General features: G+C 39.3%; 1 protein-coding gene and 1 long non-coding RNA gene across 10 annotated transcripts in view; one reads left to right on the top strand and one right to left on the bottom strand.

The window, feature by feature from the left end:
- RASEF (RAS and EF-hand domain containing) overlaps positions 1-22,759 on the bottom strand; it is a 212,606-nt gene that overhangs the window by 163,938 nt on the left and 25,909 nt on the right. The gene's annotated exons all lie outside the window — the stretch shown is intronic.
- Positions 1-22,759, top strand: part of LOC102155601 — a 127,733-nt gene that overhangs the window by 86,907 nt on the left and 18,067 nt on the right. For all 5 annotated transcript variants that reach the window (XR_005354073.1, XR_005354070.1, XR_005354071.1 and 2 more), the window contains exon 5: positions 15,571-15,692. This is a non-coding gene — a long non-coding RNA (uncharacterized LOC102155601). The remainder of the gene's footprint in view (positions 1-15,570; positions 15,693-22,759) is intronic.

Below are 22,759 nucleotides of genomic sequence, written 5' to 3'. Positions count from 1 at the left end.
CCTGCCATTGAATAGTTATGTGGCCCTGGGATGCATTTACCCTGCCTGGAAACATGGGAATATCTCTTGGAAAGTTATTATAGCAAGTATCACAAACTTATGACTCATGGGCTTTATTGAGTCCACAGACATAACTTCCTTGGCTCCCCAAATTGTGAAATGTACCTTATAAATTCCTCTAGAGAACACCTGCCTTCTGTTCAGCACACTCTTTATTCTTCTGTCTGGTCTTATACTGACATGCATCAGTGTTTGTGTTCTGTGTGCAGGCCCATGGGCCTCTTCTTCAAGAGTCCATGAGGGTATAAAAGCTCCCAGCATATAGCAAACACTGAGTGACTATTCTAAGTACTCTTTGTAACCTTAGAAGTGACATTCTGCAAACTGAGTTTCAACTTCCAGTCTCTGTTGCTGGCTGCTCCATTTCTTCCCCTTTCCCATGACAGAGTGCCCAGGGCATAGTTCTTGGGCCTCTCCCCATCCTCATGACACTTACTCCCATTGGTGACCCTATACAATCTATGGCTCCAAATACGATCTACATATTGATGACTCTCAAATATATAGATTCCCAAATGTGTTCCAGAACGGACTCATCTCAGGAACTCCAGGCTCATTTATCTAACTGCATGCATGACTGTCACCGCTTGACTCTCTAAGAGTGGGGTAATCATATTTGTTTCTTAAGAACCTTCCTGGTTTGCGTAAGACAGTCTGTGCCTGTGGTCCCAGCAGCATCCCATCTGAATCTAGCATGTGTCCTGGATTTTTTATTTTTAATGAAATATTATCACTACCATTTTAATTACAATGAGCTGGGATGGGTTTGTGAAGTCTCCAATTTGTACTTCCAGCTCTTGCCATGGTCTTGTCTAATAATGCATAGGCAGTAAACACAGTTTTCATGTTAACGTGTGGTTACATTTGAAATAATCCATCTGTCTTTTCCCAATCATTTCCAGATGAAACCTAATGCCTCCCTCTCAAATATAGCATTGAGGACACTTACTGCTTTAAAGAAAGTCTGGATAGAAGAGATAGCTAACACAGGGTGGCTGAGTGGCTCAGTCAGTTAAGTATCCGACTCTTAATTTTGGCTTAGGTCATAATCTCAGGGTTGTGAGATCAAGCCCCATATCTGGCTCTGTGCTGGGTGTGGAGCCCCACTGCCCCTCAATGAATGAATGAACTAAAAAGAAGAGTTGGCTAACTCCTGGTATCAGGTGGTGATATGGGAAAAGCTCCTGCTGCAACTAGCCACTTGGTGTACCAGCCACTTTTGCTAAGGATGCTACCAGGGCCTGCAAAATGGATGAAGACACAGTCAATGAGGTCAGTGGGCAATACAGGAATTACAGGTCAGATGAACATAAAATATGTGTGTGAAATAGAGTAAGCACAGGCCTCTGAGTAGCTTAGTTTTAGTAGTTTAGTGAACTTTGTTACAGAGGTCTTGTCACTTATGGTATGGTATTGATCTATAACTATTCATTTACCTTATTGTGTGAGAACAATTTTTGAGTTCTTATTTTTACAATAAATCCTTTCACTAGGGATCCCTGGGTGGCGCAGCGGTTTGGCACCTGCCTTTGGCCCAGGGCGCGATCCTGGAGACCCGGGATCGAATCCCACGTCGGGCTCCCGGTGCATGGAGCCTGCTTCTCCCTCTGTCTATGTCTCTGCCTCTCTCTCTCTCTCTCTCTGTGACTATCATAAATAAATAAAAATTATAAAAATAAATAAATAAAAAAAAATAAATCCTTTCACTAGCAAAGTGCTGGAAAAGAAATGAAAAACTAAGCAGATGAGCTTACCTGCCTAAAAAGTATTAATAATCAAAGTGTAATTTATACAAAATGTTAACATTTGCCAGGCTGTGGTAAAATCAGTGACCACATTAAAACCAGGTACACATCTACTGAAGAAGCTTCAGCACTTAATTTAAAATGAGTTCAATAGTGATTGCAAGAAAGCTGTGCCCAGAGATGATTTCACAGATACATTTTTTTTTTAATTTTTATTTACTTATGATAGTCACACAGAGAGAGAGAGAGAGAGGCAGAGACACAGGCAGAGGGAGAAGCAGGCTCCATGCACCGGGAGCCCGAAGTGGGATTCGATCCCCAGTCTCCAGGATCGCGCCCTGGGCTAAAGGCAGGCGCTAAACTGCTGCGCCACCCAGGGATCCCCCACAGATACATTTAAATGGTGTTCTGGGAAACATGAATTTTCACATCAATTAAATGACTCTCTTAAAATTAATTTAATTTATTCTGATTCCAAGTTTTCTTGTACATGTAGGAAAATTGAAGTGTCATTAATGATGCCAGTTTTATCTCAATATAATCAGATACCAAAAAAGGCAATCATTTAAGGTAATTTTAATAAGGGATAGATTTTTTTAACCCAATTAATGGAATCAAAATAAAGCTTTTGGAAAAGTAGAATGCCTAGAGTGAAACATCTAACATTCTGCGAATGTCATTATAAATGAATTCAAAAGGTCAACACTGAAGATAAAATTATTTTTGCAATGATAATATAAATGCAAATATTGGTAAAACATTGTGTTTAAAAAAGCCAAAGTTTTACTAACCTAAGAATCTCATGAGGCAGAAGTGTACTAGGAAGTGATTGTGTGCAGATGTTAGAAATAATCTGTGACATCTTCTAATCAAAATAGACTCTCCCATTGTCAAAACTTACAAATACAAATATATATGAAATTTAAAAATATTTACACTTACAAATATTAAATGGAAATTGTTATACATATTTACAAATATATCTAATATTTGTAAGTAATATTTGTCAGTTTTATATATATAAATTTCAAAATACGTATGAAGCATATGTTAAAATTTATATGCAAGGCAAAAATTTGCCTTCTCTCTTCCATGCATACCCTCAAGCAAATTTTAGAAAAGTCTGAGCCTTTAAAAAGTGCTTTGTCAATTAAACTTACATGTTCTACACTCACATAGAACATTTTATAAATAAGTCCTCTAAGTTGTTGGTACCTCTTGTTCTGTATCACCTGAAAGTTTTCAGTAAAATATTCAGTGAATGGAGTAACAAAAATTTCAGCTTTTGCAATTTGCTTTTAAAAGTCTCAGTGATAAAAATAAAAGCAGAAATTTACTGAAATTTATTCTATAAAAAGCAAGGGAGGAACTGAAAAAAATAAGTAATCAGAATTTACATGGGAAATAATATTTAGCTTTGAAATTCTCTAACTGTGCTTTTGGATATCCTGATGGATAGCAATGCTTTTTTTGATGGAGCTCCTATTTTTAATTGGATAATTTTATATTCTACAATGAAATGAAATAGAATTGAGAAAATACACAAATTTTCACCATTTATATTTAGAAAAGCATTGAAAATAGTCATAAACAACTTATTTGATGAATTTTATCTTATAAAAATATTTGTTGAATAAACAGAAAACTTATGAAAATATTATGGCTGCTATATTTACAAATTTCAATACAGAAAAATTAGAATCCAGATTATCACTCACTCTAGAGGATTTACTGTGAGCTCACTACATATCCAGATACCTATAAAGAGCATCCATTTAAAATATGATGGTCTACAGATGAAAATCAATTGAAAGGATCAGTAATTTCAAAATTGTAACCATGGAATGCAACCACTTCTTCAGACAAACAAAAACTAAGGAAGTTTATTGCCGAAGATTTGCCTTGACAGAAATGTTAAAAGTTCTTTAGAGAGAAGGAAAATTATACAGATCAGAAACACAGATCTACCTAAAGAAAAGAAGAGCATCAGAGAAAGGATAAGTGAAGGTAAAATAAAACTTTTCTTTTTCCTATTTTTAATTACATTATAGTTTGTTCAAAACATTAAAAGCGGGATCCCTGGGTGGCGCAGCGGTTTAGCGCCTGCCTTTGGCCCAGGGCGCGATCCTGGAGACCCGGGATTGAGTCCCACGTCGGGCTCCCGGTGCATGGAGCCTGCTTCTCCCTCGGCCTATGTCTCTGCCTCTCTCTCTCTCTCTGTGTGTGTGACTATCATAAATAAATTTTAAAAAATTAAAAAAAAAACATTAAAAGCAATCATGTACTTGATTCTGTAGGCATATGTATATGAAATGAATGGCAACAATGATAAATGGGATAGGAAAGAAGAATTAGCATTACTTTATTATTATAATGTACTGTAATGTACTCACACTACCTGTGAAGTAGTATAGTGTTACTTGCATGTGTATTGGATCACTTGTAAATGTGTATTGCAAACCCTAGGGCAACCACAAAAAAAAACAAAAAACAAAAAAAAACACAAAGTTTCACAAAAAGTTTAATAAACTAAGAAAGGAGAAAAATGAAATCATATAAAATGCTCAAGGCATGCCTGGATGGCTCAGTCAGTTAAGCATCTGACTCTTGATTTCAGTTCAGATCATGATCTCAGGGTGGTGAGATCAAGCCCTGCATCAGGCTCTGTGCTCAGCATGGAGTCTCCTTGAGTTTCTCTCTCTCCCTCTGCCTCTCCCCTGCTTGTACACATGCACTCTTTCTCTCTCTCTCTCTCTCTCTAAATAAGCAAATAAGTACATAAAATTCTTTTGAAAATACTTTATTAAATAAACAAAATACTCAACAAAAACCATAAAAGGTTGAAAAAAGAGTGGAAGACAAAAATAAGAACAAAGAACTAGGACAACAAATAGAAAACAACAAACATGGTAAATATTAATCCAACTATATCACTTGCAACAGTGTAACTGTGCCAGTTAAAAGACAGAGATTGTCATAGTGGATCAAAATACAAGACCCAACTATATGCCTATAAGAAACCCACATAGGGATCCCTGGGTGGCGCAGCGGTTTGGCGCCTACCTTTGGCCCAGGGTGCGATCCTGGAGACCCGGGATCGAATCCCACGTCGGGCTCCCGGTGCATGGAGCCTGCTTTTCCCTCTGCCTGTGTCTCTGCCTCTTTCTCTCTCTCTCTGTGACTATCAGAAAAAAAAAAAAAAAAAAAAGAAACCCACATAAGAAAGACACTTACAATCTTTAATTAAAAAAAAAAAGAAAGACATTTACAGATTAAAAGTAAATGAATGGAGAAAGCTATACTATGCTAACACTAAGCAAAAAAAAAGTAGGAGTAGTTACACTAATTTCAGACAGACTTTAGAGAAGGAGCGTTATCAGGGATAGTGAGGGGCATTACATAATTATGAAAGGGTCGATTCTCCAAGAAGACAGCCAGAAAATCACTAAAGACATAACTGAATTCAATACCACCATCAATCAAGTGCACATAATGGACTTGCATAGACTATGTCAGACAACAACAGCAGAATCTTCTCAAGCTCACATGGAATATTAACCAACATAGACCACACTCTGGGCCATAAAATACATCATAACAAATGTAAAAGAATAGAAATCATACAATGTCTGTTCTCATACCATAAGGAAATTAAACTAGAAATTAATAACAGAAAAATAGCAGGAAAATCCTCAAATGCTTGGAAATATTTTTTTTTTTTTAGGATTTTATTTATTTATTCATGAGAAACACAGAGGGAGAAGCAGAGACACAGGCAGAGGGAGAAGCAGGCTCCCTATAGTGAGCCCAATGTGAGACTCGATCCCAGGACCCCGGGATCATGCCCTGAGCCGAAGGCCAACGTTCAGCCACTGAGCCACCCAGGAATATACTTCTAAATAGCATATTCAGGGAATACCTGGGTGGCTCAGCGGTTGAGCATCTGCCTTTGGCTTAGGGTGTGATCCCGGGGTCCTTGGATCGAGTCCCACACTGGGCCCCTCTCAGGGAGTCTGCTTCTCCCTCTGTGTCTCTGCCTCTCTTTCTGTGTCTCTCATGAATAAATAAATAAAATCTTTAAAATAAATTAATTAAATACTCAGAATAGCTAATAGGAGTATTAAGGATGGAGAACAAAGTTGGATGACTGGTACTAACCAATTTCAAGTTTCACTATAAATTACAGTAATTAAGACAGTGTGTTATTGATGAAAGAATAGACAAGCAGGGGCAGCTGGGTGGCTCGTTTAGCGCTGCCTTAGGTTCAGGGCCAGATCCTGGAATCCCAGGATCGAGTCCCACGTCGGGCTCCCTGCGTGGAGCCTGCTTCTCCCTCTTCCTCTCTCTCTCTCTCTCTCTCTCTGTGTGTGTGTGTGTGTGTGTGTGTGTGTGTCTCATGAATAAATTTTAAAAATCTTAAAAAAAAATACACAAGAAGATCACTGGACCAGAATACAGAGCCCAGCAATAGACCTCCATAAATATAGTCAGCTGATCTTTTTTAGAAAGGGACACAAGCAATACAAAGAAGTGAAGAGGGGATCCCTGGGTGGCACAGCGGTTTAGCTCCTGCCTTTGGCCCAGGGCGCAATCCTGGAGACCCAGGATCGAGTCCCACGTCGGGCTCCCGGTGCATGGAGCCTGCTTCTCCCTCTGCCTGTGTCTCTACCTCTCTCTCTCTCTGTGTGTGACTATCATAAATAAATAAAAAAAAAAATTTAAAACAAAGAAGTGAAGACAGTTCGTTCAACAAATAGTGCTGGAATAGTTGGACAGCCACACACAAACAAAAATGAATCTAGATATAAACTTTACACCATTCACAACAATCAACACAGAATGGATCACAAACTGACATGTAAAATGCCAACTATAAAACTTCTAGAAGATAACATCAGAGAAAACCTAGATGACCTTTGGGTGTGGTTTTGCCTTTATAAATACAATAAGTTTTTTTAGATACAACACCAAAGATAGGATCCATGAAATAAATAATTGATAATTTGTATTTCATCAAAATTTAAAACTTCTGCTCTGCAAAAGACATTTCAAAAGAATTGGAAGGTAAGCCACAGACTGGGAGAAAGTATTTGCAAAAGATACATCTAGTAGAGGTCTATTATCCAAAACATACAAAGAATTCTTAAACTCGACAATAAGAAAACAAACGTTCCCCATTAAAAAAATGTATTAAAGACCTTCACAAGCACCCACACCAAAGAAGATATACAGAATACAAATATGCATATGAAAAAAGCTCTACATCATAAATCATCAGAGAAATGAAAACAAAAACAACAGTGAAATACAATCGCACACCTATTTGAATGGCTGACGTATGGAGCACGAACAACACTAAATGCTGCCAAGGATATAGAGCTACAGGAACTCTCACTGCTGGTGGAAATGTAAAATTGTACAATCATTTCATGAGACAGCTTGGCATTTTCTTACAAAATTAAACTACACTCATACCATACAATCCAGCAGTTGAGTTCCTTTGTATCTCCCCAAAGGAGTTAAAAACTTATGTCCATACAAAAGACTGAACATAGATGTTTATAGCACCTCACCTCTGTTCATATCGCCAAAACTCAGAAGCAACCAAAATGTCCTTCAGTAGATGAATGGACCAACAGTAGTACATCCAGACAATGGAATATAATTGAGCATTAGGCATATTATTGAGCATTAAACATTATGACCAATCAACCCATGAAAACACATGCAGGTAACTTTAATTGCATATTACTAACTGAAAGAAGCCAATCTGAAAAGACTACATACTATATATGACACTATATGACAATCTAGAAAAGGGAAAACTATTGAGACAGTAAAAAAAAGTCAGTAGTTTCCAGGGGTTAGAGAGGAAGGATGCATAGCAGAGGGGATTTTTAGGGCAGTGAAACTCCTCTGTGTAACCATAATAGTAGATACAAGTCATTATGTATTGGTCCAAATCCATAAAATGTGGACCGAGAGTGAACTCTGGTATCAAATAAGGACTTTGGGTAATGACGTGTTCATGTAGGTTCATCAGTAGAAGTGAATGTACCTCTCTGGTCAGGGATGCTGATCACAGGGGAGGCTGTGCACGTGTGGGAGTACACGGTACACGGGAAATCTCTGTACCTTCCTCCCAATTTTGTTGTGAACCTGAAATTGCTCTAGACAACAAAATCAATTAAAGAATCAATTTGTAGATGTTGCAAATATGATCAGCTGTGGGACTTTAATCTGTTTTAGCATCCCTTCACTCTCAAATATTTCTCATTTTAAATGATAAATTATATGGTTCTCCTATTACTAGCATCACAGAATTAACATGCCATAACTGAAGTTCCATTATTCCCTCCGCCATAAATCTACACTCCTGAGGCTCCCCTCCTCTTAATTTAAGGACATTCCATCCTCTCGGTTTCTCAAGGCTTGAAGTCATCTTAAACTTCTCTTTCTCTTATCTTTCACACCGTATGCTAAGTTCATCAGTAAATCCCATTGAGTCTACCTTCAAAATATAGCCAGAATCCAATACATCCCATTCATCCACTGTCAGTATTTAACCTAAGCCATCATCATTTCTGGCAACATTTTAACAAGAAAAGGTAAGATATCCAGGCACAGAATCGAGTTTATGTGGGAACAGCAGAGGAACAGCAATTTGGGACAAGCAAACTATAGCAAACCAGAGGCAAGTCTGCAGAACAAAGAAGTCCTTTTGTAGAGGGAAAAACAGAGGGATTGTTTGGAACAAAGTTCATTGGAGGAAAATGATTTCAAATGGGTGCCAGCCTCTCATTGGCTGGAGGCAATCGACGTGGCTTCTTACTGGCCGCGGGTGAGGGCAGCCTGCTATTGCCTGGCTGAGAGGAAATCTTCCTCCTTCCTGCTAGACTTCTGCAAGCTGCCTGGAACTGTAGTGGTAGGTGCACAAGAGCCTTCCCTTCTTTAGCTTCCCAGCTCCAATTTTGAATTGGGTTTCCTTAACACATTTTCACACTTCTCACTTGGATGATTGACGCCTCCTTCATCTGCCCCCACGCTATTCTCAAGCCAGAGTGAAATCTTTTTTTAAGAAAGTCTAATTTAAATATTACCATTTTGCAGCACCTAATGGGCTAATTGAATAAGTAAGCCTTAAATATTATAATATAAGTTTCTAACATCACACCAAAAAAAGCAACAACTAGGCATTATACTTCTTATTGGAAGAACACAACACCATCTAAAAAGTTATCTGACAAAACTAAAACCTGAATCTGAGTAGACCTCTAAGTCTAATCAATAGTGTATACGAAATACTGGGGCGGAGAGACATGTTGGAGTGCACCAAAAGGTACCATCAGCAAATCCAGAATGTGGAAATCTCCACAACTCCAGTAACAGCAATCTGGATTTTTCCACAAATAAACGAAAGAGTCAAGAAAATAACATGGGGGGGGGAGGGGAAGAACTTTTAGATTAAAAAGATCTAAAAGATGATCAATCAATTGCAATGTGATTCGACTCCCGAATTAAAAAAAAAAAAAAAAAGACTAAAATATGACCTTTATGGGAGAAATAGAAGGATAAAAATTGGCTGGGTATGTGAAGATAGTAATGTTATTATTAATTGTGCAGGGCATAATGGTATTGCAATCATGTTTTTTAAATGTCTGCCCAATGAACTCCAGTGCCTTCTCCTCTCTTTCAGAATTAAAAGCTACAGCTCTTACAGTGGCTGCATAATAAAACCTATACAAACTGGTCCTTTTCCCAGGGGCCAATAAGCTCTTATTACACTTCCTCTTAGATAATAGACAATTAAGAGAGAGAGAGAGAGAGAGAGAGAGAGAGAGAGGGTTCAGTGGGTGGTGGAAGCCATAAAACTAAACAGTATAAACCAGAACATGCTGAAAGTCATCTAAACATGAATAGCCCTTTTACTCTACCAACTTTTCTAAGCTACTCTTCAACTTCCAGTACTGAAGCACTTATAAACCTTTTTCCTAAAATAAAATCACAATTTAGATTTAAATGGTATTCAAAATAAATATTGTAAATAGGACATCAAGAAGAAGATACGGGGGCACCTGGGTAGCTTAGTTGGTTAAGCACCTGCCTGCAAGTTGGGTCATGATCTCAGGGTTGTGGGATTGAGCCCAGTGTTTAGCTCCCTGCCCAGCAGGAAGTCTGCTTCTCCCTTCATCTGCTCATGCTCTCTTTCTCTCTCAAAGAAGAAGAAGGAGGAGGGGAATCCCTGGGTGGCGCAGCGGTTTGGTGCCTGCCTTTGGCCCCGGGCGCGATCCTGGAGACCTGGGATCGAATCCCACATCGGGCTCCCGGTGCATGGAGCCTGCTTCTCCCTCTGCCTGTGTCTCTGCCTCTCTCTCTCTCTCTCTGTGACTATCATAAATAAATAAAAATTAAAAAAATAAATAAATGAAGAAGAAGGAGAACAAGAAATGCCCGAATATATTAAAGGCAGGATAAATTGCAGAACTTCCAGATTATAAAGAAACTAAGGCTTGTTTCTAGAAGGATCAAGTTCATCATTACTCCTCCCCGCAGCTACAGCCCTTGACTGAAGCACAGTAGGAGCCACGCAGGACCGTTCCCCGTGCAGGTGCAGGTGTGTGCAGCACCGCCCTCCCGCGTCGGCTCCGGGAACCGGCATATCCTCCACTCCAGCCCTAGAGCGGCCTGTTTTAACTCTATGAACGCCTCAACATAATTGTGAAACGAAACAACTTGGCCCCGGTCCACAAAGCAAATACAAGAGCGGCTGGGCCTCCCCTGAGGGCCAGGTACAGACACTGCTGGCAAAGGCAGCCTGTGTGACCTGGTAGGATTTCTTAATTCCACTCGACACACCGAGTTGCAAATAGGGACGGGAAGTCACAAAGCAAGCACTGTTACACCCGTAAGCCTTCTCTAAACAACCAGCCCGAAAGACAAGTCCAGGAACTGGCTGTGGACGCCCATTGACGCAGAACCCTGGGAGCCACGGTGTAGAATAACACGCAGCCCTGTGGCCACGTTAGCAGTAAGCCGCTGTGGGGAGGGAGGTGTGCCCATCAGCACGATGCGTGTGCTGTGCGTGTGTGTGCACAGTGAGAGAGCCTTCGCACATCCCACAGGTCTTGTGCAGGATCCTTATTTAGGGGTGTTATGTTTCCAGGGGGTTTTCCTAAGACTGAGGACACATGCAAACTCTGCAGCTCCTCCTCTGCCCTGCCTACCCCACCCACTCCAGCCAGGTCACCTGACGGATGAAGGATTCCTTTAGTTACTACAAAGCAGGCACTGCTCCCAGCTCAGCTCTGCGCCCGGAAGTCATCAATTCCCTGATGCCACTCACCTTTGGCTCTAGTGTTGGGAACCCGGAACCCCCAACACTCTCAGGTAGAACCTGGCTGTCAGATCTCAGCAGAACTACAAAGAGACAGTAGGCTCTCTTCATCTCTTTCTGCAGGTGACGTTGGGCTCCGCATCCCAGCATTCAAAGAACAGAAGCTATCTGGGGAGTACAGAGCTTCAAAAGTTATGGGGCCTGGAGCCAGACTCCCTGGGTTCGAATCCTAGCTTTGCCACTTCTGAGAAAGCTCATCCCCGTGCTTCTATTTCCTAATTGGCAAATGGGGTCAAAGTAGCACATTCTTCAGAGGGTCGTAATAAGGATTTTAATTTGTTAATATACTTGAAGGGCTTAGAACAGTGCCTGGCATGAAGTGGGATTCAGTTATGATTCCCTAAATAAGGCAATCAAAGTAAATAAGTAAGGTAACCTTGGGGAAAGATTCGTGTAATGGAAATAACACTGAAATTGGCCTCCGGGGTGGGGGCTGGCATCTCCTTGCTTCACCACCAACCAGCCAATATCTTAGGTAAATCACTTAAAATCTTTAAGGGCATATTTTCTGGCAATACCAATCTCTTTCCAGGATTGCTATGAAAGCCCCTGAGAAGTTTGAGACAGCAACACTTCATAAATAAGTGTTCTACAAATGTTGGGGATGTGCCTCTTGCATTTCCTTCCTCTTGCAATAGCTCAAATTGACACATAATCCACTTACCATGCAACTCACCCATTTAAAGTGAGCAATTCAGGGACTTTTTTGTATTTTCTTGGTTTTACAGCCATCACTATAATCAATTTTAGAACATTTTTAACATCCCCCACAAGAAATCCCATCTGCTTTAGCAGTCACCTCTCCTCTTATTACTCACTCCCCCTCCCCCAGAGCTAGGTAACCACTAATCTACTTTCTAGCTATATAAATTTGCCTGATATAGATATGTCATATAAATTGAATAACATGGATGCCTGCGTGGCCCAGCGGTTAAGCGTCTGCCTTCGGCTCAGGGTGTGATCCTGGAGTCCCAGGATCAAGTCCTACATCGGGCTCCCTGTGTGGAGCCTGCTTCTCCCTCTGCCTGTGTCTCTGCCTCTCTCTCTGAGTGCCTCTCATGAATAAATAAATAAAATCTTTGAAAAAAATAAAAGTAGGGGCAACCCGGGTGCAGCGGTTTAGCGCCGACTTCAGCCCAGGGCCTAATTCTGGAGACCCGGGATCGAGTCCCATGTCGGGCTCACTGGCTCCCTGCACAGAGCCTGCTTCTCCCTCTGCCTATGTCTAGGCCTCTCTCTCTCTCTCTCTCTGTGTCTGTATGTGTCTCAAGAGTAAATAAATAAAATATTTAAAAAATAAAAAAATAAAAATAAATTGAATAATATAATGTATGGGGTTTTGTGATAGTGTTGACTTTACTTAATGTTCTCAAGGTTCATCCAGGTGGTATCTATATTTTATTCCTTTACATGGCTGAATAATATCCCATTGTGTAGATATACAACATTTTATTATCCACTAGTCAGTTGATAAGCATTTGGGTTGTTGATCACTTTGCATTTATCTACTTGGAGTTTGTTGAACTTCTTGGATGTGTACATTAATATCCTCTCATCAGTTGTCTTTCTCTCCTTCTGGTACCTTCATTATGTGTGTGTTGGTGTGCTTACTGGTTTTCTTCATTCTTTCCTTTTTCTCTTTGTTCTTTGGGTTGCATGATTGTTATCTTTAAGCTGGTTAATTTGCTCTTCTGCAGGTTCAAATCTACTATTGAGCCCCTGTAGTAAAAATTTTCAGAAACTTTAAATGGTTGCTTTTAAATAATCCTCACAAGGTATGGTTGTTTCATTTGAGAGTAAGTCTTCAGAGCTCCTCACGCTATAATTCCAGAAGTGGAAGTCCATCCTGTGTTCTTTATTGTTCATCTCCTCAGAGACATTAAATTTGAAAATTTTTTCTCTCCTTTGACCCACTTTACTATTTAAAAAAAATACCATGTCAGTGCACCTGGATGGCTCAGTCAGTTAGGCATCTTGATTTCAGCTCAGGTTCTGATCTCAGGATTGTGGGATTGAGCCCTTGGTTGGACTCCACACTCAGCAGGGAGTCTGCTTGGGATTCTCTACCTCTCCTTCTGACCCTTCCCTGCTCACTTTCTCTTTCTCCCTTTCTCAATAAATAAATAAATCTTAAAAAAAAACATGGCAAAAGGGAAACTTTTCAAAATATTTGATCAGTAAAAATGACAAATCACAATAAAACTTCTAGAACACATTGATAAATGCATCCAATGCAACCATGAGATCTAAGGAAGAGAAAAGAACTAGCACTTATTGTGTTGCTGTGTCAGGCACTGTGATGGGAGTTTTACCCAATGTTCTCAGTTTAAAATAATTGCTGTATGGATGGTGAGGGGGAAATGTTGCTCTGATTGGCCAGACCTGGGTTGCATATACTCCTTGGACATCATGATGAACCCAATTGAGGGAAGAATGCTTCTCCAGAGGGAAATTGGAATTCCATTACCAAAACAGAAATAGAGGCTAGAAATTCAAGAGAAATACTCACATACAACAAAATGTAGCCTTTAGCTGCACTAATAGAAGCAAAGCATCCATATCTCAGGAAGCGAAAATACATGTGTAGCTCTGTCAGTTGGAATTTATTTGCTTAGTTTTTTGACACATTTTAAGTGAGACTTTGGTAAGAAGACCATCTGTCTTAGTTCTCCCTGGATAGTCCCTGTTTTACACTTTTTTTTGTCTCTCTATAATCATTAGGCACACCTTTTAGTCTCAAATATGTCCCAATAATGAGGAAGTAAATTACAATATGATACTAAATCTTGGCAAATAAGAAAACATTAGTAAGTGGTATGTTCAAAATGGTGAAAGTCTGAAAAGAAAAGAAAAGAAGAAAGAAAGAAAGAAAGAAAGAAAGAAAGAAAGAAAGAAAGAAAGAAAGAAAGAAAGAAAGAAAGAAAGAAAAATGCTGGAGAAACCAGGGATGTTTATCCAAGAGAAAGCTACCATGAGGCATGAGAGTTGTCTTCAAGTATTTGAAGAATAACCATGTAAAGAGAAGAGGTAGGGTAGAATTGTTTTGTGTGATTCCAGAAGACACAGTACCATGGGCAGAGCTTCAGGGAGTAGATTTTATCTTCATATAAGAAGAAATTTCTGAGCACTGGCTGGTTGGAAGAACCAGAATGGAAGACAGCTTCAGATTCCTGAGAAGGGTTTGTGCCCAACTGTCAGAGAATATAATGATGAGATTGCCATCTGACCACAGATCTTCAAGAGCAAACATGGTCAGACCTAAAACAGAATTTAGGATAAAGCAGTGGATGAAGAAGAGATGGATACTTACAAGTCTTGGAGGAGGTAGTAATGATCCTGGTAGCTAAGCATCTCCAGAACTGAACCCTGCGATCCAGCCCAAACCACTGGTGTCATGGAGGGATCAACAGTTAGAGTCTTGCCTTAAAGAGTGACCATTTCGGATCTGATAGCAGCATGGTAATCAGTGGTCATTCTCTCATACAAGATACTTTCCTGAACATAGGAAATAATTTCCTGGTCAGGAGAGAGATGTGACCATGAGAAATAGGACATGCCTCCAACCATTTCAGATTAGAAACCATTATTTGCTGCTCAAATGCCACCAATTAAAAAGCTATTTAATCCAAGTCATGTGAGAAAACTAATATTCATGCTCACTATTTGACTAAACATAAAACAAGTCAATATTCCTGGCAACTCTTCTTCATTACCATCATATTATAAAACATAGTTAACAGGCAAAGTCTTGTTGTTGACTAGAAATTAAACCTCAACTTTAAAATTCATGTCACATGCTTAGACACATTGATGTTTGTGGTGTCTTGGTCTGAGGAACTTATGAAGGACTCATATGTCCAATAAGGTAGCCAGAAGCTATGTGAGGCTACTTAAATAATTAAAATTTAAAAATTAATGTTTAATACAAATCAAATTTAAAAAATTAAAAGTATAGTTCCTTAGCCACATTTCAGTATTTTTGCTTATAGTCATATGTAACTAGTGGCTACCATATAGCACAGATACAGAGCTTTTCCATGATTATAGAAAGTTATATTAAACAGCACTGTTCTATAGTCTATATTGAGTTTCTATCTATGTGTTTTTCTCCCTTTTATAAATGGAATCATTCCACATATACACTTATGTGTCTCAGTTCTTCTGCTCAATATTATGTTTGTGAGGTCCATGTGTTTTTGCTCTTAGCAGTACTTCTTTCACTCTCGTTTAGTAATGAATTGTATCAACCACAATTTATCTATCCATTCTACTCTTGATGGGCATTTAGATCATATCTAGTTTTGACTATTACAAATACTGCTGCTGTGAAAATTCTTTTGATGCATATATGTATGTGATTTTGTTGAATAGATACCTACTAGTAGAATTGCTCAACCCACTGTTTACCGAAATATCAAATGAAATAATGGAATGGAATGGAATGGAACACAATATAATAAAGTAGAAATAAGAATCCATCACATGTATTAAGGGTAAGTATTGTTTTTCACAAAAAAATGTTTTTGTTCAGTCATACACGTATGCTGAGAAATGATATAAAATGTATTTCTGTGGACCACAATAAATACAATTTGTAAGCATTAGATGGATGATCTCTAAAGTCTGTATTTCTAGACCAAAGTGGTTCAAAACTAAATTTTGCAGGGTGGTGGGGGTTTTTTCTTTGGGGAGGAGAGTAGGGATAGTTCAAATGAGGGAAAAGGGAAGTCTGTGCTTGGCGGTCCTGGTCCTTGGTGGTCATTTCCAAAAATGAACTAGGAACATGTGGACCAGTACACCAAGTCTTACATGGCATAATTCTAGAAGCCTTTAAATTGAATACTCCTAGAAGTAATGCATCAACACAACACAAGAGATATTTTCCCAGAGATATTTTGAGAAGGCAAAAGAGGTAGAAGAAAGTAGAAGGATGTACTTGGCAAACTTGCTGTTTCCCCATCTTGCCAGGACCCTATAGAATGAGACCATGGACACTGGGACTTCGGTGGCTGGGTTGATGTTAACCAACACAAACCCTGCTTCACTCCCAAGCACCTGGGCCTAAGCACTTAGGCAGAATTCCAAGATCAGGGAATTCAAACACCCAGGCATCTTTGTCTTAGTTCTTTTTACTCAAACTAACTTATGTCCACCCAGCTGGATATATGTGGAGATGATGTTCTTGTCATTGACAACTGGGACTCCCAGTGTGTTAATCACACCTGTATGCTTTTTGCTCATCCTGGTACCTCTGCCTGGAAAGCCTCTCTCTATCCTCTTTGGCTGCTAAACTCATAGATGTTGCTATGGCTGGCTCAGCTAACCTGCTTCTTAGAATTTCAAGCTAAATCCACCACTCCTTTCTCTATGCAATTACTGCTGTTGTACTAGTGAAATTGTAACTTAAAATCTCTTTCTTTTTTAAAAGATTTTATTTACTTATTCATGATAGACACAAAGAGAGAGAGGCAGAGACATAGAGGAGAAGCAGGTGCCCTGTGGGGAGCCGGATGTGGGACTCGATCCCAGGATCACACCCTGAGCTGAAGGCAAAAGCTCAACTGCTGAGCCACCCAGGTGCCCCTAAAATCTTTTTCTTTCAACACCTGTTTGCCCAACTAGCTTTTCCTCATATATGATAAGTGATGTTATCTTTATATCTCTTAGCACCAAGCAATACTAGGCACATAAAAAGCACTTAATAAATAACTAATTAACATGTATGGATTAAAGACAATGTCTGTGAAACTGGCTGATGGCTGGGTTTGTTACACACAAGATATAATTTATGTGCAAAACACAGAACCTAAAAGGCATCAAGAAAAGTAACACATAACATCATTGCCCTAAAAAACAAAAACCACCACAGAAATGTCTCTCCTACAAAGAATTTACTCTTGTGAAACGCCTTTTCTCTGAGCAACTGGCTTATTTTTCTTTTCTGAGCAATGAGAAGTTTGTGATTCATCATGCTCACCTCTTTCCAGGCCCAGGAAAATTCAGAGTCAATTGTGCAGTGACTTTACAATTACGAAAGGATAAAAAGAGCACACAATTCTATGTGCCCCCCCTGCCTTTATTTATTGATCTGATTTTTATTTTCCTTTTGCCTTGATATTATTGTTTTATAAAATGAAACATATTTTTTAATTTATATACATTTTTTCTAAACACCTCAAGAATCTCTTAGGAAAAAGTAGGGAGTATGTAGGTAAATAATAACATATGAAAAATGTTTTTAAGTACTTATAAAACTACTTTCTTACATAATGTGGTAAACAAAATTGAAAATTATATGGTAATATGCAAACGTTTTTCTCTATACCTCACTCCTGGAAACAAAAAAATATAACCAGGGGATCCCTGGGTGGCGCAGCGGTTTGGCGCCTGCCTTTGGCCCAGGGCGCGATCCTGGAGACCCGGGATCGAATCCCACATCGGGCCCCACATCGGGCTCCCGGTGCATGGAGCCTGCTTCTCCCTCTGCCTGTGTCTCTGCCTCTCTCTCTGTGACTATCATAAATAAATAAAAATTTAAAAAAATATATAACCAGTTCAGATCATCTCCCAGAGTCAGTGTCCACTCGTATTCACTGCTAGTTGGGTTCTATTTCAGATGAAGGAGTCTGGTGTGGCTCAAAGATGCCCATACCTTGCCCTTGGCTGACTTGTAACCATGCAACTGCTCAAAACATTCAGCTTTATTTGCAGGATCCCAGCCCAGGAGTCCTGCTCACTATAAACAACATGCCTGATGTCTAAAACACCAATGCATGGCTGTCTGAGACACAAGAGTCTTCTGCTTCTAGCCATTCAGTCTTGTTAACACCACCAGTTAATATTAGCTTCAAATTTTATTCTGGAAATGTTGTAGAAGCCAAAATCTCTGACTAGTAGCAGGTAAAAATCAGACCGATCCACAGACACTGGCACCTCCTTAAATGTATTACATTTATAGCTTTAAAGCTCGCTTTGACTAGATTATGAAAAATGGGCATTTCCTACACATACCATGACTGTCACTGGACAATCAAAGATTTATATTATAAATCAAAGTGAATCTGTGATTCAGTTTTTAAAATTCCAATTCAAGTGAAATTCCTTTGAATCATCTTTAATAAGGCTATTTAATTCAAAAGCAATTATCTAACAAAGAATTACATCATCAGGATTGGTGTAAGCACTTGGGCAAATACACTCATATTTTTATTTCAATTAATTAATTACATTATAATTTATAAAATGGTCAGATAGACCAATGGAACAGAATATAAAAATCTAGAAAAAAATAAATACATATAAGTATTTGGGTGACTTACCATTTGGGAGGGAAAAAGGTTAGATTCCCAAACTTGCCAAATTCCAGATGGACAAAATATTTAAATATAGAAGAGGAAATCATAAAGCAGCAGAAGAAAATTTAAACAACCTCTGAAATCTAAATGCAGGGGAGGTTTTTTGTTTGTTTGTTTTTTGTTTTTTGCAAAACAAAACCAAAACCAACAAAATTAGAGACCATAAAGAGATTTCATTATATTAAAATTTAATGCTGGCACATCAAAACAAGACTACAGAAAATCAAAAGGCAGATGACAAACTGGTAAAATATTTTGTAAAACACATATTAGGACACTGACATATTTCTACTTCAGCATCCAATGCAATATGTGGCAATTATCTGGATTCTAAATGTTTACAAAGGAGGTTTGTGAAAACCAATTTTGTAGCCCTTAGCCACTCATCTACTTCGACAGGATCAAAGGGTTTAAGTTGGAGAGGCTAGAAGTTGGAGTTGAGAGAATTTATTTAGAAACTGCTGTTGATGTACTATGGGTAACAGCCATGAATGGGGTAGCACTTGGTCCTTCTCTGAAGCCTAGAGACAGATAATTTAAGACTTCGCAAGGAACTTAGTGTGCACATCCTGAAGTACACAGTGTGGGATGGACTGGTATCTGACTCAACTCTGAACTTTAAAAAATGCCCATAGATAAGGGGCAGGCTGAAGTAACTATGTGAGCAAACCAGAGAAATACCTTTGGGAAATCATAGCAGGTCAGAGTACGTAATCTGGGGAACAGATGTGGAATCCACACTGTGAATATCAACTGGGGGGTCATTTTTTAAAAAAAGATTTTATTTATTTCTTCATGAGAGACACACAGAGAGAGGCAGAGACAGAAGCAGTTTCCTCACAGGGAGCCCAATGTGGAACTCGATCCCAGAACCCCACGATCATGACCTGAGCCAAAGGCAGATGCTCAAACACTGAGCCACCCAGGCATCCCAAATGGGGGTCACTTTTCAAGGGACCAAGGAGGGGCACCTGGGTAGCTCAGTGGTTGAGTGTCTGCCTTTGGCTCAGGTCATGATCCTGGGGTCCTGGGATCAAGTCCGCATCTGGCTCTCCATGGGGAGCCTGCTTCTCCCTCTGCCTATGTCCCTGCCTCTCTCTCTGTGCCTCTCATGAGTAAATAAATAAAATCTTTAAAAAAAAAATTCTTTAAGGGATGAAGGAGGTAACATTAGGTGTCACTTTGGGTCATTCAAACCAGGTCTCCTACTGAAGACAACTGAAAAATCTAAGTAAAAGGTTTTTTTAAGCCATCTTGAAAGTATGAAAAAGCTAACTAAAGGGTAAGGAACTACCTAGCTGAAAGCCTTGGAAAAGCTGTAACCCAGTGTGGGGAGTCTAGTTTTTGAAACCACCTCTTCCCTAGGGCATGTTCCTCTCTAGCAAAGGCAGCAGAGAGGGGCCAGACAGTGGTTTTTCATAGGCTCTTGAGGACAGAGGGAATCAAGAGAAAAATCCCGACCTACTAGGACAATGACCCAAGGCAATGAGTCATGGGTTTGGTCCAAACCCTAGGAAAAGAGTGAACAAAAAGTAAACTAGTCTTGGGACCTGGACTCTTCTAGGACGTCAAGAAAAACTCAATCCCTAAAACTGGATAAAGTTGATGCCATGTTAGTAGTGCCCCAGGGACCAAACAGAATCAAATAAAAGCACCTGCTGGAGGAACATAAAACCATCTTAGGGCTCAAATTCTCCCACAAATAATTTTTCAAAAACAATGTTCCATATAATAAAAGAAAACAAGGCTCATTAGGACATACACTACCATGAACAAAACCTAGCACAGGGGATCCAGGGTGGCTCAGCAGTTTGGCGCCTGCCTTCGGCCCAGGGCATGATCCTGGAGTCCCGGGATCAAGTCCCACATCAGGCTTCCTGCATGGAGCCTGCTTCTCCCTCTGCCTATGTCTCTGCCTCTCTCTATCTCTCTGTCTCTCATGAATAAATAAATAAAATCTTTAAAAAAAAAACTAGCACAAATAAGATACAATAGAAGGGCACTCAGAGGGCTGTAAATTATAAGACATAGGCTTTATTTTAAAACTTTTACTTATTTAAGAAAGAGAGAGACAAAGATATCAAGAGAGAGCATGAGCAGGGAGAGGAGGGATAAACAGGGTCCTGGCTAAGCAGGGAGCCCGACATGGGGCTCAAACCCTGGACCCAGATCATGACCTGAGCTAAAGGCAGACCCTTCACTGACTGAGCCACTCAGGCATCCCCAGACATCGGCTTTAAAACAAATGTGGTAACTATATTCCAGAAAATAAAATCTTGGAATGAATTTGAAAACTTTAAAGAGTAGCAAGTTTAATAAAGAAACAGAAGTTCTGGGATCCCTGGGTGGCGCAGCGGTTTGGCGCCTGCCTTTGGCCCAGGGCGTGATCCTGGAGACCCGGGATCGAATCCCACGTCGGGCTCCCAGTGCATGGAGCCTGCTTCTCCCTCTGCCTGTGTCTCTGCGCCTCTCTCTCTCTCTCTGTGACTATCATAAATAAATAAAAATTTTAAAAAAAATTAAAAAAAAAAGAAACAGAAGTTCTAAAACTGAAAGACAAGAAGAAAAAATTTAAGAACTTAACAAACAGGATAACACACCATGATGTGCATGAGTTTAATATTCAAATGAAGGATTGGTTTAATATTCCAAAATCAATCAATGCAATTCATCATGTTAACAGAATAAAGGAGAAAAATTGTATCACTTTACTAAATGAATAAGAAACATGAGATCAAATGCAATATCAATTCATGACAAATACTCTAAGCAAACTAGAAGTAGAAAATGTCCACAATCTGATGAATGTCAAGTATTTAAAACCAACAATCAACATCAATCTCAATGATGAAATTTTAAACTATTTCCCCTATGACTGAGAAAAAGGCAGGAATGACAGCTCTACCATTTCTGTTCAACATCATCCTGAAGGTCCTAGCCACTGCATGAAGACCAGAAGACAAAAGGCAAAAATGTTGGAAAGGAAGATGTAAAACTGTCTCTATATTCAGGTAACATTGTTATTTATATCCTCTTAAATCTAGAAACAAATATTAAATATAAGAAGTGAACTTGGCAAGGTAAGGGGATACAATGTTGATATATATTATATATATATATAATTTTTATAAAGATTTTATTTATATAAGAAGGAGAGAGCATGAGTGGGGAAGAGGAGGGTGAGAAGGAGGAACAGACTCTGGAGTTCACCAGGAGGTTGACCACCAGGCTCAATTCCAGGACCCTGAGATCATGACCTGAGCCCAAGGCAGACGCTTACTCACTGAGCCACCCAGGAGCCCCACAATGTTGATATACAAAAATAATTGTATATTTTGTACTAAGGGCAAACAAAGAAAATAAAAATTTACAAAAATAAGTCCATTTACAGTAGCATCAAATAGCAGAAAATACTTAGGAATAAACTTAACAAAAGATGCACAAACCTCTACAGTTTAATACCTAACACATAGTTAATAAATATTATTTTTGTAAATGAAATAAATGGAAATGCAAACCATGTTTATGGATTGGAAGACAGTATAGTATTAGTATAAGGATAAACATAGATCAATAGGATGGAGTAGAGACCTACATTTATATAGTCAGGTGAAGTTTTATAACGATATCGTGGCTATTCAGTAGGGCAAGGACAATCTTTTCAACACGTCGTACTAGAAGAATTGGATATCCACATGGGAAAAGAAATAAACATCACTCAAATATTTTTTTTTAAATTTTTATTTATTTATTATAGTCACAGAGAGAGAGAGAGAGAGAAGCAGAGACACAGGCAGAGGAAGAAGCAGGCTTTATGCACCGGGAGCCCGACGTGGGATTCGATCCCGGGTGTCCAGGATCGCGCCCTGGGCCAAAGGCAGGCGCCAAACCGCTGCGCCACCCAGGGATCCCCATCACTCAAATATTAATTCAAAATGATAAACCTAAATCTAAAACTATAAAAATTCAATAAAGAAACAGAAGATTTTTGTGACATAGTGGTAGGGAATAATTTCTTAGATAGGATATAAAAAGCACATGCTACAGAAAAAACAGAAATCTCACAGAGGAAGACATAGACATGGCCAACATGCATATGAGAAAATGCTCTGCATCACTTGCCATCAGGGAAATACAAATCAAAACTACAATGAGATACCACCTCACACCAGTGAGAATGGGGAAAATTAACAAGGCAGGAAACC

The sequence above is a fragment of the Canis lupus genome, chromosome 1, assembly GCF_011100685.1.
Source record: "Canis lupus familiaris isolate Mischka breed German Shepherd chromosome 1, alternate assembly UU_Cfam_GSD_1.0, whole genome shotgun sequence".
Classification (NCBI taxonomy): domain Eukaryota; kingdom Metazoa; phylum Chordata; class Mammalia; order Carnivora; family Canidae; genus Canis; species Canis lupus.
Note: the sequence above shows the minus strand (reverse complement) of the source record. Positions and strands in the feature narration are given on the sequence as shown.